Here is a 26,702-nt window from a genome sequence, read left to right on the forward strand (position 1 = left end):
CAAAATTCTCTTCTAATGTCTATAATTTTAACCATACTCATGTTTATCCTTGTAAACATCATTCCTTATCCTTGTAAACATGAGTATGGTTAAAATTATAAGTTTGAACTTCATTAGTTTGAACTTCTGTCATATCATAAGGTTTTAGTAAAAGCCTCTCTGTCCATTCAAGAGCCTGAGAAGCTTTGGGTATATATATAAATGTAGAATATTTCTAGATTCCTTTTCCTATTAAAAATTTTATCTCATTTTTTATCTCAAGACTTAAATTTTATTTATTGTTTGAGTATTCTTAATGAAATGTCTTTGTAGTGTTTTTAGGTTTGGCTAGATTTTGTTAAGGAGTCAATGTGTCGAAGATACTCTTTTAATCCCACATTTTAACAAATATATCAACTTAACACCGGTGATAACAAAAAGAGACAAGGTCCTGCCTCTTATGGAGCTTACAGTTTATGAGGCAGGGCAGACCTTAAGCTAAACATTTACTCAATTAGCTACAATATAGAGATAATTAATTAAAATTGTGAAAAGATGTGAAGGCTGCTCAGAGAAATTATTTAATGAGTTGAGCTCGTGAAGATGTATACAAGACAGGGATGGGGGTCAGGAAAGCTGATCAGGGAAACGTTGAAAGAAGTAAATTGATGGGAAGAATTAAGTGAGAAGTAGGGGACGTTGGGGAATGAAGTTGTGAGGGGAGGCATGAGCAGGCAGGACAAGTGTTCAAAAAGGAATCCATTATGTAAGAAATCTGTGACTGGAGATAAAAGATGAAAAGACATGACAGAGCATGGAGAGCCTGGAAGAATGGCAGAATGAGTCTAGAAAGATATTTCTGAGACTTTCATACTTTAATGATGATCATAGAGGTTTGTTGATATAGCATGAGAAACTCAAATGATTGTAAAGATCTATAAAGTATTGTAAGAAGTTGGTAAGAATGTCACAGATTTTTATAAACTCTGAAATGCTGAAATATTTTCATGATGATATCAGCATTGTTTTCCTAGAATCCACTATTAAAAATAGCTTTTAAGCTTCTGCAATGTGTTCAATGACAACACATAATTAGGAAAATTAATTTCATGGTTTTTTTATTGAGATATAATTGACATATAACATTGTATTAGTTTTAGGTGTTGGTTCTCTTAATGGGGGTCTTAATTTGGATCGCTTTTAAAAATGATGATTTCAGCCAATAAATTGTTTTAATAGAATTCTCAATTCTTTTTCCACAAATTCAATCCCAGAGTTCATTCTTTGAAAAATATATTTAAATATCAGAGGAAGGAAAAATATGTTAGTGTTTTTAAGTGGTTTTTTTTCTGTATTGCTGATGTGATTAATTTTAACCTTAAAGTTGAAGAGAACTAAAGGTGAAGGGGTCAAAACCAAGATTTTTCAGTGTGATGTGGTGACTTTACCTTTTTTTCTTAAAATAGATATTGTAGAGTCTCCAAGTAAGAATTGGGTGAGAAGCACATTTACAAAAGTGAAAAATTAACTACCCAATTTGATACCTGCTCTAAAGTAAAGAGAAACCATTGTTTTTATTAGTTAAAAACAAGGGTGGTGATCTTACCAATCAATAGTCAGAATGAGGGTCAGAGATTTATAGCCTTCAAGCATCTTTAAACACAGCGAGGCAAATATAAGCTTCATGGGCAGTTTGTTTATCAGGATTTGTCATTTAACTGTGTGTACTTTAGCTTATTAATGCTTTTTACACATGACCTCCATGGAAAATAAAACTGTTTCCATATTTTATATTATAAAGTGGCAAGATTTCTTGAATTTAAGGGGTAATATTTTTGTACTATTTGCTTTCCCCTCTCCACACACATATACTGATTTTAACTCATTACTCATTGTCTGGTTACCTCTATAATTTATAATATTCATTTCAACTCCCCACTCCCCAAAGAAGCTTCACTTAGAAAATATGCCTGAAAATATAGTATCAGATATGTTTTCACAGAAAGCTGAGTATTCAGTTGCCTAGAGCGTCAGAGGCACTTGGACATCAAACTAGCAAAGAAAGCCCTGGAAGAGCACACTGATCCTTCAGTGAAAGACAATACCGTGGCATATCAGAGGTTCTTTCACATACTGATGCTCCCCAAGTAGTATCAGGGAAAAATGGTCAAGAACTGACTAGTGAATCCTGGAAACCAAAAAGAATAGCTTGCCTTTGGCACACGCTTCGATGCTAAATGGCTGGCCCTAGTGAAACTGCTGTCTAGCTTTTCCTGGGCTCCCTGCATGTAAGAACATGAAACCATTGAAGATTCAGATAGGGAACAGCAAAGACTAAGAAGTATCAGGATGACATGAGCTACGAGCTAATCTTGCATACTCCTAAGAAAGACATTGCCCCAAGAACCACAGACTCACCTTTATATAATAGCTTTGAAGTGGTTGTTTAAATTTCTGTTAAAATATGAAGACAGGATTAATATAAAAAATTTCAATGTAGAGGCAAAGTGTCTGGCAATTTAAAACGCTTATTACAGAGTCTGACAAATCTGTCTTTGAAACCACAATAACTGTGTGACAAGTTAAGTAACTTTTCTGAGACTCATTTTTCTCATCTGTAAAATGGGCTTAATAATAGAATCTACCACAAAAGGTGTTTGTGAAGATTAATTGGACTAATACTCATAAAATACTTAGCATGATGGTTTTTGACACATGGCACAGATTCAATAAATGGTAAATTATTAATTTTCATTGTTATTCAAATCCTATGGAATCAGTAGTATTATTGAAAGCAATGCAAAGTGTTCTTATGTGTCTTTATGTATAATGTAGACTGTTCTATTGCTAGAGCTGTCTAGCAAGATAACCTAGGCTGGTGTAATTAAATAAGAATTTATTATGTAAAAGTAAAGGAAAAAAGCAAAATGTAGTAAATCATTAACTACTTCACTATGGTTTCATAGAAGCGACACAGGACACAATACAGTCTGACTATTAGATATAAAAACATGATTACAAGCAATTTCTAATTTGTGTTTATACTCATTTTACTGGTTTCATACAATGTCAATTATTTCTCTATTAACCAGTGAGAGAGAACTGTCGATGTTTATTTCAGTCTGATTGTCTTTATTTTCACAGACCAGTAATAAGCAGTTATAAAAATGAGATTTTTCTATGAAAAATTCTATAAGAAGAAAATATTTTTATTAATTAATTTTCTTCCCACTGGAAAGTCGGTTAAATTAGTATTTAAAAATATAAAAGTTTAAATTTATAATCAGAAATTATTAATGTACTGGGTATTTCTAATGCCTTTATAACTGCAAGGTTAAGGGGCAAGGTGCTTTCTGTTCTCTTTATTGTTATTATAAGGAAAACCTGTACTTTAGCCAAAAGTACTCTCGAGCTACTAAGCTGAAAATCCAACTGTTGATTATTGAACATTTCCTCCAAGATGTACTGCAGGCACCTGAAGGTCAACATGTACAGACCAAGAGCCGTTCGCTCTACTCTCAGGTGTTCTGTTTTCCCTCTTGTCTTTATAGTCCTATGGAAGTCAAAAACCTGGAAGTCATTCTAAACTCTCCTTCACTGCCCAGTCTCTCTCCATCACTTCCAGAGGTATCTTTTTGGAACATAAACTACATCCCTCCTCAAGATTCTTTTCTGGCTCCTCTGTGATCTCAGAACAAGGCTCAAATTCATCGGCATGGGTCTAATGCTTTTTCCTTTTTTTCTGCTTGGACCGAATGTTAATCGATATAATGTATATGCTCTTTGGAAATTTGTCTGCAATTGGAAGTTTCATCGGATTTTTAAATGTCAAAAGTAATCACTGTGTAGATACTGGAATTTCCTTTACGTTTTGTGGTCAGAATAGAAAGTGTAAGAATATGAATGATAAATTGTCAGTAGTAATGAAATGCTTATAAAAATCAATAGCTTCAATGGCTCTAAAATATTTCAAGACATTAGTATTTGATGCAAGCAACATTGAAGGAAACCTTAGTTAATTGAAATTTTTGGCTCATTTCTCAGCCTTTCTAACGTGTGACAAAGTGATACTGAAAGATTGAGGAGACAGACCTTGATAGACCTCAATGACACATATAGGCAGATTTAACTGAGGCTAAGATCGTGATTTTTAAAAAGTTTGTACAGAGAAATTCAATAAGTGCAGTAAACTCTCTTCCTCTTCATTATGTGTCTCCTGTGGTTGGCTTATTCTTACTCAACTTGCCAATATAAATGTTGCATTCACTAAGGAATCTCTCTTGAAACCTCAAAGTATAGGTTAGTGTTCCCCTTACATGTTCTCCTTAGGTTTTATGCTTCCCCAGCATGACATTTATCATGTTATTTTTCTGTCTCCTTAACTAGACTATAAGCTCTGGGGTGGCTTAAGTGATTGTTAGGTCGATAAAGTCTCACAATAAATACATGTTTTCTAAAATTGCATGTAAGGAACACCTTTGAACTCAGAATGAATAATCACCTTTGGGTCCATTGCTCAGGATGCTATGTACCAAATAACATAATGAGGCCAGAGCCAGGATGGCTCAACAATCACTGTCATCTAACAGGGGCTCGGAATCACACAAAGTATGAAAATGAGTCTAGGCTTGTCCTGGCATGGTCACTAATCTGAAGCATTCCTTGGAGAAGAAAGTTGTGCTATTTTTTTTCTTTAAATTTTATTTTATTTTGAATCATAGACAGAGATGAAATGCAAGGGAATTCTAAGAGCTAAGATCTAGATATTTATTTTAGTAGACTAGGCTCTCAGCAAATATTGATTAATTCACTAATTGATTGATTGTGAAGGGATAGAATATGCCTTTGAAAGTCATCCAGTATGTGTTCTAAATAAATACTTATACTTTTGTTCAAGAAGACATATGTTAGAATGTTCATTATGGAATTATTTCTAATAGGAAAAAAATTAGAATCAATGTAAATGACCATAAATAGATGGACTGATTAAAAAAGGAATTTATGCAATGGAATACTATACTTTAGGCAAAATTAGTGAATTAAATCTACATGTATTAATGGGAATAAATCTTGAAAAGATCATGTTAAATGAAAAAAAGCAAGTTCAAAAGGATAAGTCTAATATTCATGTAAATTTAAAAAACCATTTAGTGTTTATGCATATGTGTGTGTGTGGCGGGGGCGGGGGGCGGTAAAAGTATAAATATGTGGTTGGGAGGTGTGTATGTTATCTTCAGGAAAATGATTACTTTTGGGGAGCAAGGCAGGGGAATAAGACTGGATAAAGTTTTGGTTATAATTTAAACACTACGATTCTTAAAAAAGTATGTGAAACAAACATGGCAAATGTTATATATTTGTTAAAGTACGGTGATGGATACACTGATGTATAGTATTCTTTGTATTTTTTAGTAAATTTTAATATTTCATAATTATCTCTTAAATTACAATAGAGAAAAATAAGCCATTAAAGGGGACAGCCTATTAAGTTTTAGAAATGAAAACTTTACTCATAGACATTGATTCGGCAATGCAACAGTGAGTGGATTAAATATGTTATTGAGAGTTAAAGGGTTATTTAAGTCTTGTTAGGAAATGTTCATATCTCTGAGAAGTCAGTTAGGCAGTAATAAATTGTTTTGTTAGATAAGATGGAGAAGAATGTCTCTCCTTTAAAAATATATATACTTTTTTCTAAACACAAAAGCAAAAGTTGCTTGAAAATGCAAAATGAGAGAGAAAATCCACATATAATCCTGCTTCTTATAAATAAAATTTATAAATACAATTTTTACACACACTCATGTCCTTAGCTCCATATATGATTTAAGGGCATCACTCTGTGCATATTGATTTGCACTTAGTGTTATATGATGAACATTTTTTCCTCCTGTTATTTAGTTTCCTTTGGCAGAAGATTTTTAGTAACTCTGTAGAATTTCTACATATGGATATGCTATAACTTACTTAACCAACTTCTTACTGTTAGATATTTAAGTGGCTTCTAGACTAAAAAGAATGAAATAGGAAATGATTTCCTGGTTTGCTCAAAATAATATGGCCTAGAATGTTTTTCAATCCTAGGATTGTTTTTATTAAACCCCAGCATGTCAACACATACATTTGATTTTTTTTTTTTAACATGAGGAATTATTCCAGATAATTGACTAAATTTCCTAGGTATTTTCAGCATGTCTGATGTCCAGGAGCCAAAACTACGATAACATCCTGGTCAGCTATGAGCATGCCTGGGATCTGACATGCCTAGGCTATGAATATATCCCCACAATAATTTTTACCTGCCTACTTTGGAGGAGGAGAAACAGGATACCACACTAAAAATGTTCAAAATAAAATTCTTAAGAGATGACTAAATTGTTTAAATATTCTTAAATTGGAATTATTTCCAAAATATTAATATTATTGATAACTAGATGTGTTCTTTCAACGCTCACAGCTACCTTATGTAATATATTACATTAATATTCATGATGAATGTTTTATGATTTCTTTAGGATAGACTATCACAAAATAGCCTTATTGACCTAACTGCCAAAAACAATCTTCTGAAATACGCACATCCTTATTCATATATCCATGAGAGAATGACAATAGTCTAGGCAAGAGATGGTGAGTGCAGTGTACAACAGAGAACACAAGCAATTGAGAGTAAATACCATTAAGCAACCATGCTTAGTGAAATTCAGGCATGATGGAGGTCATGATTTGCCCACTATCAATGTCAATGTTACAGTTTATTCTTTAGTGTTCAGTTAATATTGATGAGGTTATAAACACATGGCCTCCTCTCCTGAAATTATTTCTCCATGCAAACATACCTCTCAATAGCCTAGCAACTCATCTGCCTTCTGCTTTCAAGGCTAGATGTATCATACATTCCCTTAGATAAAAGGAATGATTCAGACTCAACTTCCATATATACCTATAAAAGAATAAAATTCAATTTTCCACCCAAATCAGTTCAAATAACAATGTCCAACAATCATGGACTTTTCTAAGTTATGTTAAGGAGACCAGCTCCTGTTTGGACTGAGGCAGGTCGATGTGTTTGTGCTTCTGCTGGACTACGAATTACTCATGGGAAGAAGCCCCATGTGTAACAAAAGCTGTGCCTGGAATTCCTTGGGTTACTACCATCTATACAAACAGTGAGGAAGATCCTGCAATGTTCCAGGTAAAAGGTGGTTAAGGCCTCAACTCATGATGAATTCAATAGGCTAAAAATAAGAAAAGACAAGACTCAATTAATTGGTTGTGGGGGATGGAGGTGGTGGTAAGAGCAATGGGAGAGAAAAGGGCTGATTTGGGAGACTTGGTATGTGATGATACAATAATTGATTCAGAAATATAGGAGGAAGTATAGTGTTTCCTTTAGGGATATATGGGTGAGGAGTGACAAGAAACATAATCATTTTATGTAAATTAATTTCAAAGTTTTCTGGTATGCCTAGAGTGGCCTATTTCTGGTCTAATTTCAGGAGAACCATAAAGGCTGGAAAAATGCACTTGATGGTCATTAAGATAAGGTGTTAGTTTAAACTTTAAGTGTCAAAATTATTGTCCAGGGAGTTTTCATAGACTAAGAAGGGCAGAGAGTCAAAAGAAAATCCCCAAGAAAATCCTATATTTAAAGAGAAGACACAGAGAAAGCATCCGTGAAGGAAACTGATGGTCAGAACTAGTAGCAGAAAATGGAGAGAGTGGTGACTTTACATAAAGGAAGTGGAGATTTTCAAGAATATATGATGGTCAATAGTGGCAAACGTAATATAGGTTCCCCACAAAAAAAAGTTTGGAAAATATCCATTGGGTTTGGCAATATGGAGATTGATGGGCTTTCAAGAGCAGTTTGAGTGGAATAGTCTGAGCAAAAACCAGCTTGTATGGATTTGGACTGAGTTGTCAGTGGGAAGTGAGGAAAGGAAGACAGTGAGTATAGGAAATTCTTTAAAACCTTTCCTTGACTCCTTATTTTTGAGAACATGGGTTTACAGGGCTAAAAGAAGGTTGTTAGTTTTTCTCCTTTTTGGGAAAAATTTAAGTATGCTTATGCACTACAGGGAAGTGATTGGTAGGAGAGAAGGCATTGAAGATACAGGAGAGAGGGAGATAACAGATGGGAGTGATATACCGGATGAGGTATCTTTATCCAGGCAGACTGTATCACTGGAATGCACTGATTGCTATTGTTTTTCTTCTCACTACCCTACTATGACTTTCTCTAGTCACATGCTATTTATTATCTATTCACATAATTTAGCAGGATCTGCAACATGACCCACCCATATGAGCCTTGTTCTTCCAAGTTCTCCTGCAAAATCCTAGTGGAGGAAAAGTAATTGGACCTGGCGATTAGTGAGTGAAAGCAGAATCCAACTGGAAAGGTTTCTTCTTTTGGTTTTATACTTCTTTCTTAATTGCTACATCGGCAATAAAATGACCTCATGATATGGTTTTCCTCATCCAAAAGACAAGCTCAAAGCAACACAGCCACAAAATCTTCGTGTAAGGTGAAGGTTTCTGCAAAATCCAAGTGAACAGGCACATCTCAGAAGATCCCCTGATTGCCTGAATTGAATTAGGGTAGGTTTTAAGCCACTGCATTACATACAAAGACTACACAAAGATGTATTATTGTTCTGGTCCAAAGTGAAGCATGAAGTCCTGATATAACAATAACAAGCCATGACACATTTAGGCTGGTCTAAAGACAGATATCAAACTTTCAGCTTTTTAATTACCTAATAAAATACACAGCGGACACCCTTTCTCCATCCCTGACCCCCAGACCACCCCTCAGATTCACTCCTCCACCCCATGTGTGACTCAGAGGACAGAGTAAGGGTTAGAAATGTGGCGAAAGTGTCCTGCTATGCTTATTATCTGGTAGTTCTTACAAGCAGAAAATTTAATGCTTTGTCTTTTTAATTTCATGAATGTACATAAAATTTAAAATTGTCATCATGTAAAAATAGCAACCTCAAAATAGCCCTGTCAGATTCTTTTGTTCTATCTTCTCATTTTTAATAATCTCATGTTCTATCAATGATCATCTCCTGCTTCTCTTTTTCCAAATTTCTCTTCGGAAGTTCATAGCTGACATAACAATTCTTTTAACCACTGTCCCTTACCCAGAAGTTAACTCTCACTACCTTCCAACAGCAGTTCTAGAAGGCTTTTCTGAAGTAATCAGTCACTTTATCAACCAACAAGTATTGGTAAGCACCAGGCATTATTATCCTGAGGGGTGAAAATGTAGGGTTTCCAGAGCCAACAGCCATTGGCAGGCGTACCTCATTTTCTGGTGCTTGTCTGTACAGAGAGCACTACTAATCATTAAAATCTGAGTCTCAAGCCCCAGAGAAAGCATAAAGAATCAGATATGAGCAAGAAAGGTACCTGTAGCATCGGAATGGTCTGGAAACCCAATGGTGTTACATAAGGTGTTGCATTAGAAATTTGATGTGTTAACATCATTCGAATGACTTGTATCTGAAAAATTCATAGAAATTCCAAGATACTGTAGAAAATTTTCTCAAGTGCTGGAAGAAACACATTAGTGTCGCTAATACATAGGGGGCCCTGGAATGAATTTTCCCTTGTCATTCTTCACAGACGAAGACCATTTGTTCTGGAAATTATAATTACCAAACATATATCGCAGAGTACATATGCATGTTTTAGCATTTCCTGGTATAATCTTGAGAATTCTGCCCTCTACTTAAAATCTAAAAAAAAAAAAAAAAAAGATAAATACAAAGACAAAAATGATGATACAGGAGAAGAAAATTAAAATTAAAAAAAGCAAGCAAACAACCAAAGCCACCTATCTACGGCTTTTTTGATTAACAGAAATGAGTAAAGGACGCATTTCCATTCATAGAGTGGCAGTCTCTACCTATGCATATTCAAATCAACTTTAAATATTCAGTTCTTGTTGTATTCAGTCCCTTTATTTCTGTAGATTTTTCCTTCTTAATAGTGGCACAGATGGACTCACAATTGGAGAGCACGTTAAAAGATTATATTTCGCAGGTGAATTAGGAAAGCTGACCTACCTTCCTCTGGGCTTGGTTGATCATTACCCTTGATCAAATAAAAAGCCACATGTTCTGGCTGCCCTTATGCCCTGGTTACCACAGTGAGAGAAAGAAAGGAAAGGAAGAACGAGAAAGAGAAAGAAGACTAAAGACAAGATAGATATTCTGATATAAATTTCCATATCATCTGATGACAAGCATATTCCATGCATTCAAATACTTCATTGTTTTAAAAAGAACGTTTAAATGGGATAGAAATGGCTCACAATAAATTATCTACTCTTGCTATGACAAAAATAATTTTTTGCAACAAATGTAAACTTTTAAAATAAGAAATATCAATGTAATACATACATTAAAAAATCTGCCTGGTTAGAAGTAAAGAAGAAAAGGGTAAGGTGTGAAAAGAAGGGATTTGGAAGCAGAGGCAGAGAATAATTACTCCTTATGACTTCACGTTGAATCCCTGTAAGATACAGATATGCAGAAATCTAAACAACCTCCTCTGCATTCTTCCCATTTGCATAATAATAAAAGAATTAATGTCTTTCTTCATGTTCTTAGAGCCTTTGCAAATGCTATCATTTAAGAAGGATTAGATATTCACTGAACAACATTCGATAGATATTTGGATTTATGTTAGATATTTCTTAAAGTAAACACTACAAAACAAATTTTTTCCTTCTAAATTAATTTTAAAACATAGTGCTCTTCTGAAATACATGGAAACATGGAAACATCTCAATGTGGTGGAGGATGGGGAAGATTAAAAATTTTTATACATAATGTAACATTTTTGTTGACAACATATTTTTCTGGTATACATATAAACAAAAAAAAATGTTGGTGAGAGGTTTAGGCTTTGAATTATTGATAGTGATTTTCCAGGGTGGGGAAAATTATAGAAGACTTTCTGTTTAATGATTCCCTGTAATTAATAGTAATTAAAATTTAATTACTATTATAATTAGAAAAATATAAAACATCTTGTGTTATAATGTACATATTATTAAAATTTAGGAGTTGATGATTAAAGTGTTGAATATTTTCTAGTGTCCAAGGGCTAATGTGTGTTTTCTTGAGAATTCTACTTCTGGAGCATATCCTGTTTATATCTGAAGAACCAGATTTGTTGACAGAAAAACTCTGACTACTTGCCATGTTTTTAAGGAGCCTCTTTGCATTATCCCATTTTATTGATCCTAAATCAAGGAGAAATGACAGGCTTTCTATTGGCTGGTCATATAATTGCAACTTTCTGATGCAAGATGAAAACCAAAATCTAGCAGACTATTTGTACCTTTGCAGAATTAAAACGATAGCTGTTTAATTTAGACAAGAAAAAGTTTTTTGGAGAATGTGTCTAGTTTAGGTAAACTTAGAGTTGAAAAGCTCTCAAATTGAATGATACGAGGGGTAACTGGAATGATGCAGAGGTGAGAAGCATTGGGCTAGCCCGAGTGACATCATTCTGAATGTGAGATTTTGTGTCTTAAAGTATATCTCTTTCAATTTTTTAAAGGGAAATGAAGCTGAGAAAAGATTTCAGTTTTATTTATTAACTTGAAAAAATTAAAGTCTAAGATTTTCAAGTCTAGCATAAAAGAAATGTCATTAGAACACAGCACTATTTTTTTTTTGATGTTTCTAGGGCTGCTGATACAGGGAGGACTTGATACTGAGGACACTGTGCAATGTACCCAGCTTAAGCATAAGGCTAAAACTCACAGTTCATTCATCTGACATCAACAAAATCATTTGCTCAGTTCTGATAGTATAATTTGAAATTACAAAGAAAAATGACTTGGACTTTATGGCAACTTGAAGCCATGTGTAGCTGGTAATAAAGATTACTTTGAATTAAATTCTTGAAATAGCATTTTGCCTTTCATAGTTATTGACCAAATCAGAATCTCCTTCCTAAGTCATGAGGATAGCAAAGGTCAAACAGCTGCAGGTAGATGTGTTCTGGGGAACAAGTGGAGCATATTTAGCTGCCCGAGTGTATCATTATTCCTTTTAGCTACTCCTCAGAAATGAATCCATATGATTTTGTGGCATGTACAATTGTTACTTAGTTGTTGTTTGTGCAATTTGGTCTTTCTCAGAGAGATTTTGTTACTGATAAATAGATGCCTTCCATTCCATAGTCGTCTCATTTCTGGGACTCCTGGAACAAGCATATCCCAGGATAAAGAGATAGCTTTCGGTGTATCCATGGCTAGAAGATAGCATTTCTTTAACATGGTATTGTCTGTAATCTGCTGTCTCCATGAAGAGCATCTGCAACTCACTTTGTCAAACAGAGTCAGATTGAGATCAAAGCTGAGGCTTTTGTGACTGACTGGCAAGATGAGCACAGTCACAGAAGAACAATCAAGTGGCTGATGCACAGCTGATGGGTTCCCGTGCTTTCTCTCACGTCTAGTTTACCTCATTTTATCTATGTTGATAAGAACAAGAAAAGTATGTGAACTGGACAGAGGCTAATGATAACATATTATTAACATATTCACATAAAAATCTAAAGGAACACTTATTATTCCCAAGCAATATCAGGCTGATTTTTTTTAGCTGCGATTTGTGTTGGTCACACAGTTTTCCCTCCAGGGGGATTTTAAGGCTTTCCACATGACCTCCCCTCACCTCCCATGCTTAAGAAGAAGTTTGTTCATAGCTCAAGAGGACACCCTTGATCTGTTGTTAAGCTATGGTAGGAGGCTGGATGCTGGTTCATAAAAACACCTACTTCTCAACGAAGAGGAATTTCCTACCCTATGGAGATTGTAAACCAAATTAAGTTTCAAGGAAGATAGAAAATTTTCTATAATATTCAGGTTCTAGATACACTATTTTTGGAACTGATTATGGAATGTGAAACAAGATATTTTTATTGTGCAGGATTATCCAAGCAGTCAGAAATCCCTGCAGTTGTCAAAATATTTTTATTTCTTTGAAATTCTTTGCCTCATGTTAAGCTTCTTTCCAAGCTATATAATTTTACATTTTTTTCATAGATTTTCTATAAATTTTCTACCAGTGAGAACAGTTACATATTTTAATGTACCCCTGGATTATGGATTTACATAATAATTTTACAGGTACTAGAATTTTTTGAAATTATTTTATATACTTATTAAATTATATATTTTATAATTAAATTATATACTTATAAGCTCAACATAACAAATTAAAAATAAACTTATACGTATCTTGTTTTTCTAAATAGGGCAAAATTTTATGAAGGTTTTGCTTGTCTTTTCATATAATTTTTAATCAGAACCACTGTGTAAACATTCTCTAACATCCATGGTTTCAAGAATCAATTAGGTCACTGATTCCGCTCAACTGAATGCACGCTCCTCAGGTAATTTTTATGTGCCTAGCACGGTGTGCTGCTAAAGGTAAATTACTCTTTATCTTCCATTTCAGGGCAAAAAGGGTCATTTACCTATTGGTTATCTGGCATAACCATGGTTTTTATAACAGCTCTTGTTAATATGGTCACAATAACATTATAAAAGAAAAATAATCCTTGAGTGTGGCAGAAGATGAGTTAAACTTGTCAGAAAAACTGGATGCTCTTAACTGTTTCTGAACTTTCATGTCAGTGACAACTCTCTTATTTTGAATCCCAATGTTCAATAGGTAGTCATTGTACTATTATGGTGCTCTGGTAGTACAAAAATAATAATAACTTTACTGAGTGTTTCCTATGTGTCAGGACCATGCTAAGTGGGTTATATGCATTACCTTTGTAAATCAGCCCTATGCGATAGGTACTATTATCATCCTCACTCTACAGATGAATTAACTGTGCACTGGAGATGTTAGGTGGGTTCCTCAAAGTTACACGTCTGGTAAGCAGCAGAGTTGAGAGTTAAAGTTAGGCACCAAAATAAGGTTAACGCTAGCATTCTGACATACTACAGTTCTGCCTAGGTTGACACTGTGCCTGGCCCCTGCCTACCCTCTCTTTTTCTTACCCCTACTTTAGCTCTGTCCCATGTTATTGTAAGCTATTGTCAGTTTACCATGACCTGTTTAAATGGAATTTATAAATTGGCCCTCAAAAGTCTCAAAATCATTTGTAAAATATTTTCAATTAATAATAAATTTTATGGTAGTTGGCAATTATTTTCCTATTTTGTGTCTCTCTCCAAATGAGCACATAAAATCGATGTCAGCCCAAGAGAACTTGAAATTGCTTTACAAGTACACTATTAAATCACATATCCGGTTATTTTTATTGAACTACAATGAAACTTAAAGGTGAAATCCCTCAAGAATTTGTTCTCAAGTAGGTCAACTGATTGAGATAGAGATTTAATATTTTTATGCTTCTTACATGCTGGGCACTGTACCAGGTACTTTCCTACATTATTTCATAAGAACCTCACAACAATCCTGTGACAGAAGAACTTTTATTTTCACTATTTTATAGACAAGGGGACCTCGGTTTAGGGAGGTTGAGCAACTTTTCCAAGCCCACAAGCTTAAAAGCGACAAAACCATGGCTTGGGCTCTCATCTGACTCCAAATCTCAAATTTTAAAACTCTTTTTATTAATCTCCCAAATGCACAAGGTGAAATTTATGGTAGTTTAGACATTACTCACATCCTCGGTGTGAAAGTGGAGGATGAGATTGATATCATGCCCTTTAAAAAGATTGAACAGAGGTGCAAATTAGGCCATCCTTAGGCCTCTTCTTTCTGGGAACATAAAGGCAGGGTCTACAGATTCTACATTACTACAAAGCTATTACATTTCACAAGCCACTTATTTAAAAAACGTTTCCCATTCCCTGAACATTCTGCGTGTGTTCATGAGGCCTCCCTACTTGCTCTCCTGAGCAGCACACTACCTACGGCAAGTGCATATGCTTAGAGTCTTGACAATATCATGGCAAGTTAGCAAGAAAAGTTTCTAATTCGATAAAATATATCTAAACCTATCTTTAATATCACCCTATTATCCTCTAATAAGTTAATAATAATTCTGCATATAGAAGAGGAAACAATATATCTTTGAAAAAGAGCAGCAAGTAAGAAGGCACTTTCATCTGCATTTATTTTGAATTCAGTGACAGGCTTCTTTTTCCATCACTCAGAGAGAGAATTTCCTCCCTTTTTTGTACTGATTAGTTGGCAAATCAAAGCCCTAAAATCAGGACTCTGAAAGTTAAAGAGAAAAAAAAAAAAGGCCACTGTAGGTTTTTCTTTACCTTGAAAGGAAAAAGTTTACCCTCTCATCAGAACAGATGGTTTTAAATGCAGTGATTACAAAATTCTGAGGGTAAAATGGTTTAATTACAAAGTCAATACTGCCTCCAACCTGGGCTGAGTCTTTAGCGTAAAAACAACAGACGGAGCAGTGCAAACGCTAGGACAATGTTTAACCAGAACTTTGCATAGCTACTGCAGTAGGGTTTTCCATGGGGCTTTAGTAAACGACAGAGCACATGATTCTGGGTTCTTATTCATTGAATATTCTCAGAGGACGAAGAGTTATATTCTTCACTATGCAATATTTATACATACACAGACAGAAGCCTAATGAGATCTATTGGAACCTAATATTATGAGATAGTATTCAATTTTAGCAAAAATGAGCAATTAGGGAAAGTTAAGGATATACAAAGAAGGAGTTTGTCATCGGAATGAGTTTGCAGTTGATGAAAAAAAGACAACATTCTGAAATTATACATTAGTAAATCATGTTTCCAAACATTAAATGGTCAGTTTGGGCTGAAAACTCAAAAGAAAAGCAATGACATACCAAGAAATGATTCAATTGCTAAATATTTGTAAAGGTGGTGGTTTTGTTGTTTTTTTAATCACATAAGAAGGCGAAATTTAAGTTGATTTTCTTTGTAAAAATCATCATGTTTTCCAAAACCGTAAAGATCGGAGGATACAAAAAAATTATTCACAGATTAAATCTTGATTCTAATTAAAGTAATAATGCTGAAAAATAAAATAAGAGTGTCTGGTGAAAGCTTTCCTATATGCCTAGCAATATGCTCATATAACAAATGACTCAACTGGTGAAACTCTTTTTATTTTAATGGAATTAGAACCATTCATAAAAACTGATGTAAAAGAAAACCACATGCATTTTCCTTATGCTGGTGTATTCTTCCTCATATCCCCTAAACATTTCATATAGGCAATTACAAGATAGGGTCATTGAGCTGAGCAGGTGTGGGAGGATCTAAATAGTTAAGTAAAGTAAACATTTCTCATGGTTTTATCTTTGCACCTTCTGATCTTAATAAATGTCAGCAGGATAACCTAAAACAACTCTTCTAGCAACTCTCTGAATTAAAATCAGAAGCATTTCTAATCTGTTTAGGTTTCTCTAGAAGGAAAAATGCCTCATTCTAGTGAGAAGTGCCTGGGATTACATTCAACAACATTTGAAAAGGTTGGTGTTGAGGTTAAAATGTGGAGAAAAGAAAAAATAAAGAGACGTTAATACTACATTCTAAAAATAAAAGAAGCTAAAAAGGTGCAATGTCTAAAACACTACATTCTAAGGCAAAGTAACCTCTGAATCATAATTATCACACATTAATTTCACTTTTGGAGAAGTAATAAAATTTAATTGCCCAAATTCATAGTAACAAGACTTATATCTAGTTGCTTACACAATTTCATTCTCTGCCACAAATTTTCTAAAAGGCCCTGAAGCAAAAGGTAAACATCGTACTCTTCTAAAAGTCATAACAAAATTAAGAAATTCTTTGGTATTCTTTAATGATTGACTTCTTGAAAACCATACATTTGAAATTCATTCATTTACTCTCTCTCATTTCCCCTTTAATAGGTAACCATTCTAATGTATTTAACATATAAGCTTAAAGAACTCCTTTTGTGTTGCAATATGATAGAAATATAGACCATTCCATTATCCTAAGTGTAGAACTTGATGCAATCAGTCCCAAGATCAAGAAGGAGGCATTGCTAGCACCCCATAAGCCTTTCTTGTGCCCTCTTCTGGTCACTGTCAGCTCAGGGGAACCACTATCCTGACTTTTAGCAAAAAAGATTAATTTTGCTGATTTTGTACATTAAATAAGCAGAACCATACATTTGCAGTTGTATGTGTCTGGCTTCTTTAATTCAATATTGTGTTTTTAAGATTGATCTATGTTTTTGTGCACAATTGAAGACTGTTCATCCTTACTGCTGTGTGATATCCCATTTTATGACTCTACTACCACCGTTCATTTTCATCCTATTGTTGGTGGGCATTTATATAGGTTCCAGTTTTGCTCTTGCCAATAGGGTTGCTCAAACCTTCTGGTTTATCTTTTGGTGAAGACATGTCTGTATTTCTGTCAGGCCTATGCCTAGAAGTGGAACTGTAAATCACAGTATATATAATATGTTAGCTTGTAGTCAATATGGTCAAATCAGTATCACAAAGTGTTTGTGCTGAGCCCCTTGCTTCTAGGTTCTTGTACAGAGTGAATTGTTATTTTGCGTGCACACATTTTTTATTCATTACGAATGGTTCTATGTTATACATCTCATTCTATTTCCTACTATTTTCCCACTCAGAATGTGGACTTAAGATTCATGCTGCTCAGTGAACATCAAGTCTGTTACTTCTAACTGCATGTTACCACGTGAAGGATAGTGACATTTTTATAACTACAGGGGTAATTTCATCCAGACAACAAAATACTATAGGCTCACTTAAAGCCCACTTTTTAAAAACTATTTGATTCTGTGGGAAACATTCACAAAAATTAATATTTTGGGAAAAGAAGAACATAAAACTTTATAAAGTATGATCCAAATTTTATTTTTAAATATATATATCTAGAAGGAAATAGGTTAGAAATAATATTTACTATGGTAAAGGATTTAGGGTGCTTTTTTGTTTCTTTGTATTTTTCTGTATTTTCCAAGGATATTACAATCAGGAAAAGGTAATTAAAAAAAGAAAATATATAACCTATGAGTACTATTTTTACATGAAGGGTTAGAAAACCTTATTTTTTTATATTTTGATCCCTTGTTTTCACATCATTGTTTTCATAATCAATATTTGTAGTTTGTGCTAAGTCATTGCCATCTCCTTGAATACTACCTTGTTTTAGTATCTTTGTCATTCCCCTGCACTTAGTTTCTCCTATTCTCCACCTTTCTTCATTAGAAAGGCTAACTAGAAGTCAGTACATCTTTCTCTTCTTAAGGGAGAAGCTCTCTCCTTCCCAAAGCTAACGGTTGATATTTTTCATATTGCATAGTGTTATTATGGAAAATCTACATCCTGTAGTTTTATGATGTCTTTTTTTTCAAGTTCATTGCTTAATTAACTCAATCATTATATCAAACCCACATTAAAGATATTTTAAATTATAATTGTCAGTGTTACTAAATAGAAGTAGAATCGCACACAGGACGGAGCCCTCCTAGAATTTTAATTCACATTAGAGCAAGGATTCATGTTACTCAGTTTCGGTTCTACTTTAACCTGTCCTTTGTTCTTGGATACAAACCAAACTGTCAGTGGACATTCTCTCAAGCAGGAACAAAACCCATATCCTAGGGTCAGAGAACTTTCCACACTAGAGATCATACAGGTCCACTGATGACCACGTAAGCTGAGTGATCTTCCTGACCTTTCAGAACTGGACGACTCACCAGGAACAAACTGGAGATAGTATCTTGACTTCTTTCCAAAACTCTTTCAGCCACCATATTGTACTTCCAGTTTAGTCTAATTTTAGAGATGAAGTTGTTCTTTCTATTGTTGTTGATATCTAAGTTATATGTTATAGAAAATTCACATCCTGATTTTGTTTTAAGGTGTCTTTCTTGTTTTATGTTCATTTATCAATTAACCAAATTATATATATCTAACCCACACTGAGAATACTTTATAGAACAGAATAAAATTTGTCAGATGGGAATGTACCAGCAAGGTTTCATCATGATTGTCATGAGCCTGAGGCATTTTTCTCTTTGTGGGCCCCTTTCTTCATACAAACATATTAAAAATTGCAAAGCTTGAAAATCAGATAGGATGAGGTAAAGAGATAAAGGAGAGGAAATGGGGAAACCAGGACAAGGGATGGGACAAGAATATTTCCATGTAGCTAGCAGGGCTGAAGTCTCCTCTTGTGGGTTAACCCACATTTATTCACCCTCTCCGTTGCCACATCCCCTTGAAATCACTCTAGAGAGACCCTAGAAGGCCACAATCATCATGCTTCCAAAGTATCCTGCCTGCCTACTTTTCTCTCACAGAGACTTTCCTGCCCTGCAGCTCATTCCCTCAGGCCCCAGTTCTCTGTATCTAGCAACCTGGAGGCTGGATAATCACACACATAAATCTCCCAACGGAAGGAGCTGTGCCATGTGAGAGTCGCCTCTTCATTATTTTTTGCCACTGTAGTAAAAGACAAGCCCTGGTGTTGACTTGTGACTGTCTAGAATTTTCTCATTCACCTTGATTGTCTGACTTGCTGGACCAACTAGAATTGAAAACCGGACAGAAAGCAGGGACTCTCCCAGGCCGACCAGCATCCTTGCACACTGTGAGGCAGCTGGTCAGCTTTGCCTGCACTCAAGGCGACAACATCCCTGTATAGCACTTCTATATTTTTTTAATTGTTGAAAAATAACTTTAAAGCAGTGCGTAGCCCAAGGATAAATAAAGGAGAAAACCTATACATTTTTAAGGCTTCTCTTAGTTAACAACTTTTACTAACGATAGCAACAAAATTATTGGAGCCTGCAATAAGCCATCCAGTGGTCAAATAGGTCACCTTATGACCAGTATTAAGATTTAAATATCCTTTAAAATTAAACACTTTGGAGTTATTAATGTTTCCTTTCCTCTCAAAATTTTTGTGTTGAGAGGAGGTATGGGAGGAAATGTATTAGCAACAGTAGGATGTGGAGAATAACTCTAAGTACATTAAACATCTGTTGATGGAGCTATTAGCACAGTTTGTAGATACCACCACCTGGCCCTTATTCCATTTTGCTCGAACTTTAGTACCTGAAAATACACTGTAGCAATCATGTTCCACTTCTATTAAATCTTTTACTGCTGCATTAGGTGGAACGTAAGCGTCAATCGGTTCTCATTAAAAGAAAAAAAGACCTACTTATGGCAAAACTCAAATGCCAATGAGAAAATGCCAAGGGTTAAACATCACTTAGCATCTCAAACAGGCTGTGTTACTGTCAATGTAAGAGGAAGTCCTTAAAACAGCAAATGGAGGTGAAGGCAGCTTGAGTTTGTATAATCACGTTATTCAGGTGAGAGAATTTTAGCTCCTTCCTCTACCACTTCTATAGGTTATTTTCAAGTGCAACATCAGATTTTTCATGAACAGGGAGCTAAATAAAATAGGATCTTAAAAAAGAAAGTCTCTATCTTCCTTGAATGTTAAGCCTAAACTGATTGTCCTTTTCTGGAAAAAGCATGTGAACAAGAGCTTGTTCTGAAGGCTCATCAGATACAGAGTTCAAATGAAGGCATAAAACATTTTCTACTGAAAGGACAATTGACTTTCTTGATTTAAGGCCACTCATCTCTGGTCTTCTATAAAACAAGGCCTACAAGCTACAAAGGAATTCTTTCTCTCTTTGTGACTGAATCTGGCTTTCTTCTTTGCTGGCATCTTGGCTCCCCCTATATTATCATTTTCTTCATATACAAAGAAACTCTACTAAAGAGATTCACCATCTTTGCAGAGACGCTTCAAGGGACCGAAGGGACCAGGATTTCATTTCTCAACTCTTTTATGAAGTGTCCTTGTTTTCAGCTTGGCCGTTGAAATTTGAGGCCTCAATCTCTTAACATTTATTGAATTAGTGGACTCAGGGATTGATGCACTTGAGTTTTAAAAGAGACCACTGTGGGTCACCTTCATCCATGTTAAATTGTTCTGTGCAACTGTTTCTGTAATTTCACATACCATAGGTATGTAATGTTCTAGGAAATTGTTCTTCTCAGCTCCAAAAAGAAATGTCCCCTATGTGTTCCCTGTGTAGATCCTCTATGTTATTTATTAGATATCGTAGAACTCTATGGCTGGACATCTGGCCCAATGTTATGACTCAAAGATGTGTCTTGTCCTGGTGTCTGAGTGATTCCTAGGGCCCGGCAAAGGACCTGAGTTTCCAGAACCCTGAAGACAGGGAGTAACACCCCAAAATATGGACTCATTTTCCGCTTCACCTTCATTGGCTGAGCAGCTGCCAAGAACAAAGGCCACATCTCTCGATGCCTGGCAAACAAATGCAGTGTTGCCTCACGAATTGATTGCTTCTCACGAATTGAGGTGCCCACAAGTGTATTTGGGGAGAAGCTTTGAGAACAAGTTGAGGAGTGGCTATCCTTCTAGAAGACCGGAGAGATTCCACGAAAGAATCTGGAGGTCATGAAGGAGGCCATGGTTCAGGCAGATGAAAAAAAAAAAAAAAAGGATGTGTCTTGAACTGAGGTTTGATGTAGTCAGAATGGTTTATCAGTCATAATTATGTCAGAAGTATCTACTTTCATTCACATTGCGAATTAATGGTATATGCTGTGGTAACATTTATATTTTTGATATTCTTTGACAGCCTAATCTAGTTATTAAATTCATTTTCATATTGTTTTCATTAGATAATTTACGCTTCATCTTCCATCTCCATAAAATGAGGAAAATGATGCCTGGATGATAGGTATACAATTAGAAAAGATGTATTTTGAAGCAAGATACAGCTATTGATAGCATCATCTCTCACTTTTTTCTCTTCTTCCCATTCTCAATGTCTCTATTCTAGTTTAGAAAGTTTTTATGCCTTACCTACATTATTCCTGTGCTTGATTTTTAAAACAACAAGAAAAACAACAAAGAAAACTTTCCTTTTTTTCTACTGGTTGACTTACTACTGATTCTTTAAGACTCAACTGAAATACTTTTTCTCCCTAGATATTTCTCCCAGAATTGCTTACGTACCTTATTTTATATTACGTTGTTAGCTTCTGGTAAGTCTGTCTCTTCACTTAAGTTCTTTGAGGGAAAAAGCTTTGTTTTCATTACTTTTTGACTCTCCACAATACCTAGCACAATATCTTGAAAACTAAAGTTTCTTGAATTAATTGAATAAGGTTAATGAAGAGGCCTGACTCTTTGTTTTATTAAGACCAAAATACATCTCTTGCCAAATTTGTGACCTATTTTTTTTATCTTCATATTCAGGACCTTTTAGCAGCATAAGACACAGCTGATTACTTTGTGAAGCACTTTTTCCTATAGGTTTTTGGGACATAATATTTATTCTTCTTTTCCTTCTACTTTACTGTTTGTCTGATTTTCTGATTCTCCTTTTTCTGTTAACACCTAAATGCTAGAACATCCCAGATCTCCGTCCTTAATTCCCACCCTTTCTACTAACTCTTCCTAGATAATATCGTCTTGTCTGATGACATTAAATACCATTGATATGCTATCAATCCCATGTTTATATTTCTAGCTCAAAGTGCTCCCTGAATTCTGAACTTATATATCCATTTGTCTTTAAGATTTCCACTAGGATGACCATTTTTCATCTTCAATTTAACATGACCAGTGCAAAATTCTTGATTCCCTTTCATTCCTTCCCAAGTCTGGTTAGTTCCCAGTTCACACTCCCCCCAAGTTGATTAGACCTAAAATCTAGCAGTCATATTTTATTCCTCTTTATTCTTCATATCCCACATCTCATCCATCAGCAGATCACATTTACCTGCAAAATATATCTCACTCCTGACCTCTTCCCTCCATCTGCATGGCTACAGTGCTAATCCAAGCCTCCATCACCTCTTGCTTTGACAGAGCATTCTTCTGGCTTCCAAACTTCCTCACAGCCTCTTCTTCATACTAGTGTCTAGTAAACCGGTAAAAAGCATAAATTTGATTGTGCAAATTACCACCCCGCCCACCCCCGCATTTGATTAGAAGATAATCTAAACTTTTCCTTCAGTCTACAAGGCTCCGAAGTCCACTTATGTCTCCTGGCTCAATTGCTGTGCTTTCTTCCTTCAATGCTTTGCTCCTGCAGGGCACTCGCACCATAAGCTACCTGGAATACTCTTTGCTCAGACCATCATATGCTGCCTCCTTGTCATTCAGGTTTCAGCTCAGAGAGACCCCCTCAGAGAGACCTTTCCTGACCACTGTAGCTATGGTAGACTTGCCTCCTACCCTATAACCCTCTATCCCACTATTTCATTTTATATTCTTATTAGAAATGATCACTGTCAGGTATTATTCATTTATTTATTCTCACATTTAGTGTTTGTCTCCTCTAACCCCTCTTTGAACCAGGGACTTATTCTTGTCTGCTGTTGTAACTCTAGCATTTAGAATGCATTATTCTAAATATTGTAGCTGCTCACAGGTATTGGTTGATGGAATGGAACATCTATTTTACTTATTTAACAAACAATCATTGAGCACAATCTATGTACAGATCCTATATATGTGTTGATGCTATAAAGATGATAAAATATGGCTCCCGCTTTCAGGTGTAGTGGAGGAGATAGTCAAGTAAACAGAAAAAAATACAGCATAGTGGCCTAAGTCTTTGATGAGAAACACATGGGAGCCACAATAGCATCTAGGTGAGATATGTAATAGACTTGGGGTGGGGGGCTGTAGGAAGTTTGGGGAAAAAACTTTCTATAAGAGGGTATATTAAGTCTCTATTGCTGCTATAACAAATTACCACAAACTTAGCGTCTTAAAATAACATTCATTTATTATCTCACAGTTCTGTAGATCAAAAATCCTACTAGGTTCAACTGATTCTCAGCTCAGAGTCTAACAAGCCAAGGTGTCAGAGAGCAGTGTTCTTTACTATAGGCTCTGGGGATACATTGAATTTAAACTTGTTCAGACTATTGGCCAAATTCAGTCTCTCGTGGTTGTAGGACTGAGATCCACATTTCCCTGCTGGCTGTCTGCCAGGACTGGTCTTTGTTCCTGGAGACTACTCACATTTTTTTTCTCAGCTGCATGTAGCCTGCCTCCAGTAATGGTGGGTCAAGTCTCCCTCACACTTACAGTCACTTCAACTTCCCCTTTTACTCCATCTATCTTCTGCCTCCAGCCAGAGAAAGTTCTCTGCTTTTAAGAGTTCTTGTGATTATAGTGGGCCCTCCTGGATAATACAGAATCACTTCCCTATTTTACAGTCTATAATATAAATTATATTTGTAAAGTCACTTTGGGTAAGTAACCTATTCATATGTTCCAGGGATTAGAATATGGATTAGGGCATTCGAGGGGGTATTCTTCTGCCTATTGTAGAGTAGATATCTAATCTAAGTCTTTCAGATTAATTAGAAGTTCTCTAGGGAAAAAAAAAAAATGAGAAGAATATTCCAGGCAATGGAAAAAAGCAGTCAGAAAATCTCGAAATCCTCACCAGTCTATATGGCTGGAACACTGAGATGTTAGTGTGTGGGGGAGGGGTGTGGAATAAGATATAAGGTTAGAGAAGTTGGCAGAAGCCAGATGTTGAAGGCCTTCTGTACCACATGGAGGAGTTTTGACTTTATCACAAAAGCCAATCAATGGCCACAAAGGGCTTCTGAGCTGGAAGCTTATGATGAGATTCATGGAGATGAGCAATCTAGACAAAGCAGGGTTTACTGAAAGTGCAGAGGAATTTGTATGTAAAACTATATAAACACCTTTGTGACCAACAAGTGAGGAAGAGGAAGTGGCTGATTGTGAAGAAAACTGCATCAAATGCTCCAGGTAGCCTGGGAAAGCTCAAGTGCTTTGATTTCCTACTCCTTTGGCAGGATCATGAGAGGAACTTCAATTCCAAATTATCTCACTCACTTATATCTGAAGATCTTCATTTAGTTTTAGTATCTAAAATCTCCCCAGATAGAGAACTGCATTGATTAAAATGCACTACTTTTTAAAATATGCTCTCCCTTCCATCATGGTTCAATTCATTCAATTGGCAATTCCTTTAATAAAAATACCTTGAAAATCTACTCTGTCAAGCACTAGGTTAAGTAGTGGAGTGGCCATTCATACCTGTGAATTAGTATTACCATCGTTGATTTAGGTCAACCTCAACAAGATCACCAGGATTGAAAAGGCAAAGCCCATTTCAGAAAGCAGTTAGGAAGATTGTCCCTAGATGAAAGGGAAGTGGGGGAAAGCAATGAGGAGTTCAGATGTGGAACCTGAGAGTGCTCGAACTTAGGCCAGAAAGTGGGGCTCCTAGTATGGTCAGAGCCGGGATTTGTCAAAGTGAGGTCTAATGACCAATTTTTGCCAGATTTTTTTTTTGTGCTTACTTAAAAATATCTAGATCTAGACTTTGAGAATTTACAACTTTTCCCAATCCTTAGGAAAATTTTTCTGCGTACCTAGTAGAAGAACCCCTGACCTAGACTTGCCATAGTTCTCCTCATCTGACAGGTGAAAAATTCTTATCAGAATCACCAGGTTGGTGAGTGACAGAACTGATGCCTTTGGCTCAGAGCTTCCCACTGAATGTTCTGTTCACTGCTCCACTCTATCCATTCATCAGAACCAGAGACAAAGTCTGAGGAGAAAAATGTGGTCCCAATTCAAAGGACCTAAATAAAAGCCACAAACTGAGCTGAGGTGGGAGCAGGAATTCAGGAATGTCCTTGAAGCATAACCAGAGATGATAATGATAAAAATATCTAAACAGCCAAAGTTAGAATGGAAAGCTGTATCAAAACAGGTCAGAGAGCCTATCTCCTCTCAGAGCTCCAAGAAAGATAAATAGAGGCTCAACCGGGTTAGGAAAAATATCTCCATGTTTTAGGTGAATTATAACTATTGATAGAAACAGTAGTTTCAATTGCTAAGGGGTGGAAGAGAAGGTTATGTAGAGGGACACAGCCCTAGTTGAGGCACGAAGAAGGAAGCTTAGGTCAGACAAGGGCAGGGCTGTCCGTGTTCACCTCCAAAATCTGGAGCTCTTGTTCTTACCACTGGCTTCTGCCTCATTGAATCCAAGACCAGAGCTGAGGTACTGTGGAAATCCTGACCACAGTACTCCTCCATTTGAATGATGTTCTCAGGGGTAGAGAGAGCTGTGCTCTTACTGCTTTCTCACCACACCATTGTCCCCGGAGCAATAATAACCAAGAGTGCTGTTATGAAATCTGTTCCCTCTTGAGGAAGTAGACCTGTAAACACTTCGAGATCCTGTGGGGAAAAAACTGACAGAAAGTGAAAATATCCTTTTATTTATGCTGGTACCGGTCAGTTGACTTTGTATCAAGTTTGAAGAAAAGAATTCCAGATTGAAACTCTGTCTCAGTGACACTTCTCCTGCAGAGGCTGACGGGTTGTGGGGAGGAGGGCTGCCCACTCTCTGAGTCGCTGCTCTGTGCTGATATATTGGTAGGTGTGCGCTCATGAAATCCTACACAATCTGCCTCTTTATGGGTAAGGAGACTGAGACCCAGGGAGGGGAAGTAATTTAGGCTTGGAAGTTGTAGCACGAGGACTCAAAGCTAAATCTGAGACCAAACCTGGAGGATTTCCAGGTTATTTAACCTCAATAAGATGAGACCATGTTGTAAGGAGGATCCAGAACAATTCAGAGCGGGCTTCAATTCCTTAAAGCAGAGATGATGCTTCTTTAAAGCAACTACACTAT

This window comes from Pteropus alecto, unplaced genomic scaffold (genome assembly GCF_000325575.1).
Source record: "Pteropus alecto unplaced genomic scaffold, ASM32557v1 scaffold79, whole genome shotgun sequence".
Classification (NCBI taxonomy): Eukaryota; Metazoa; Chordata; class Mammalia; order Chiroptera; family Pteropodidae; genus Pteropus; species Pteropus alecto.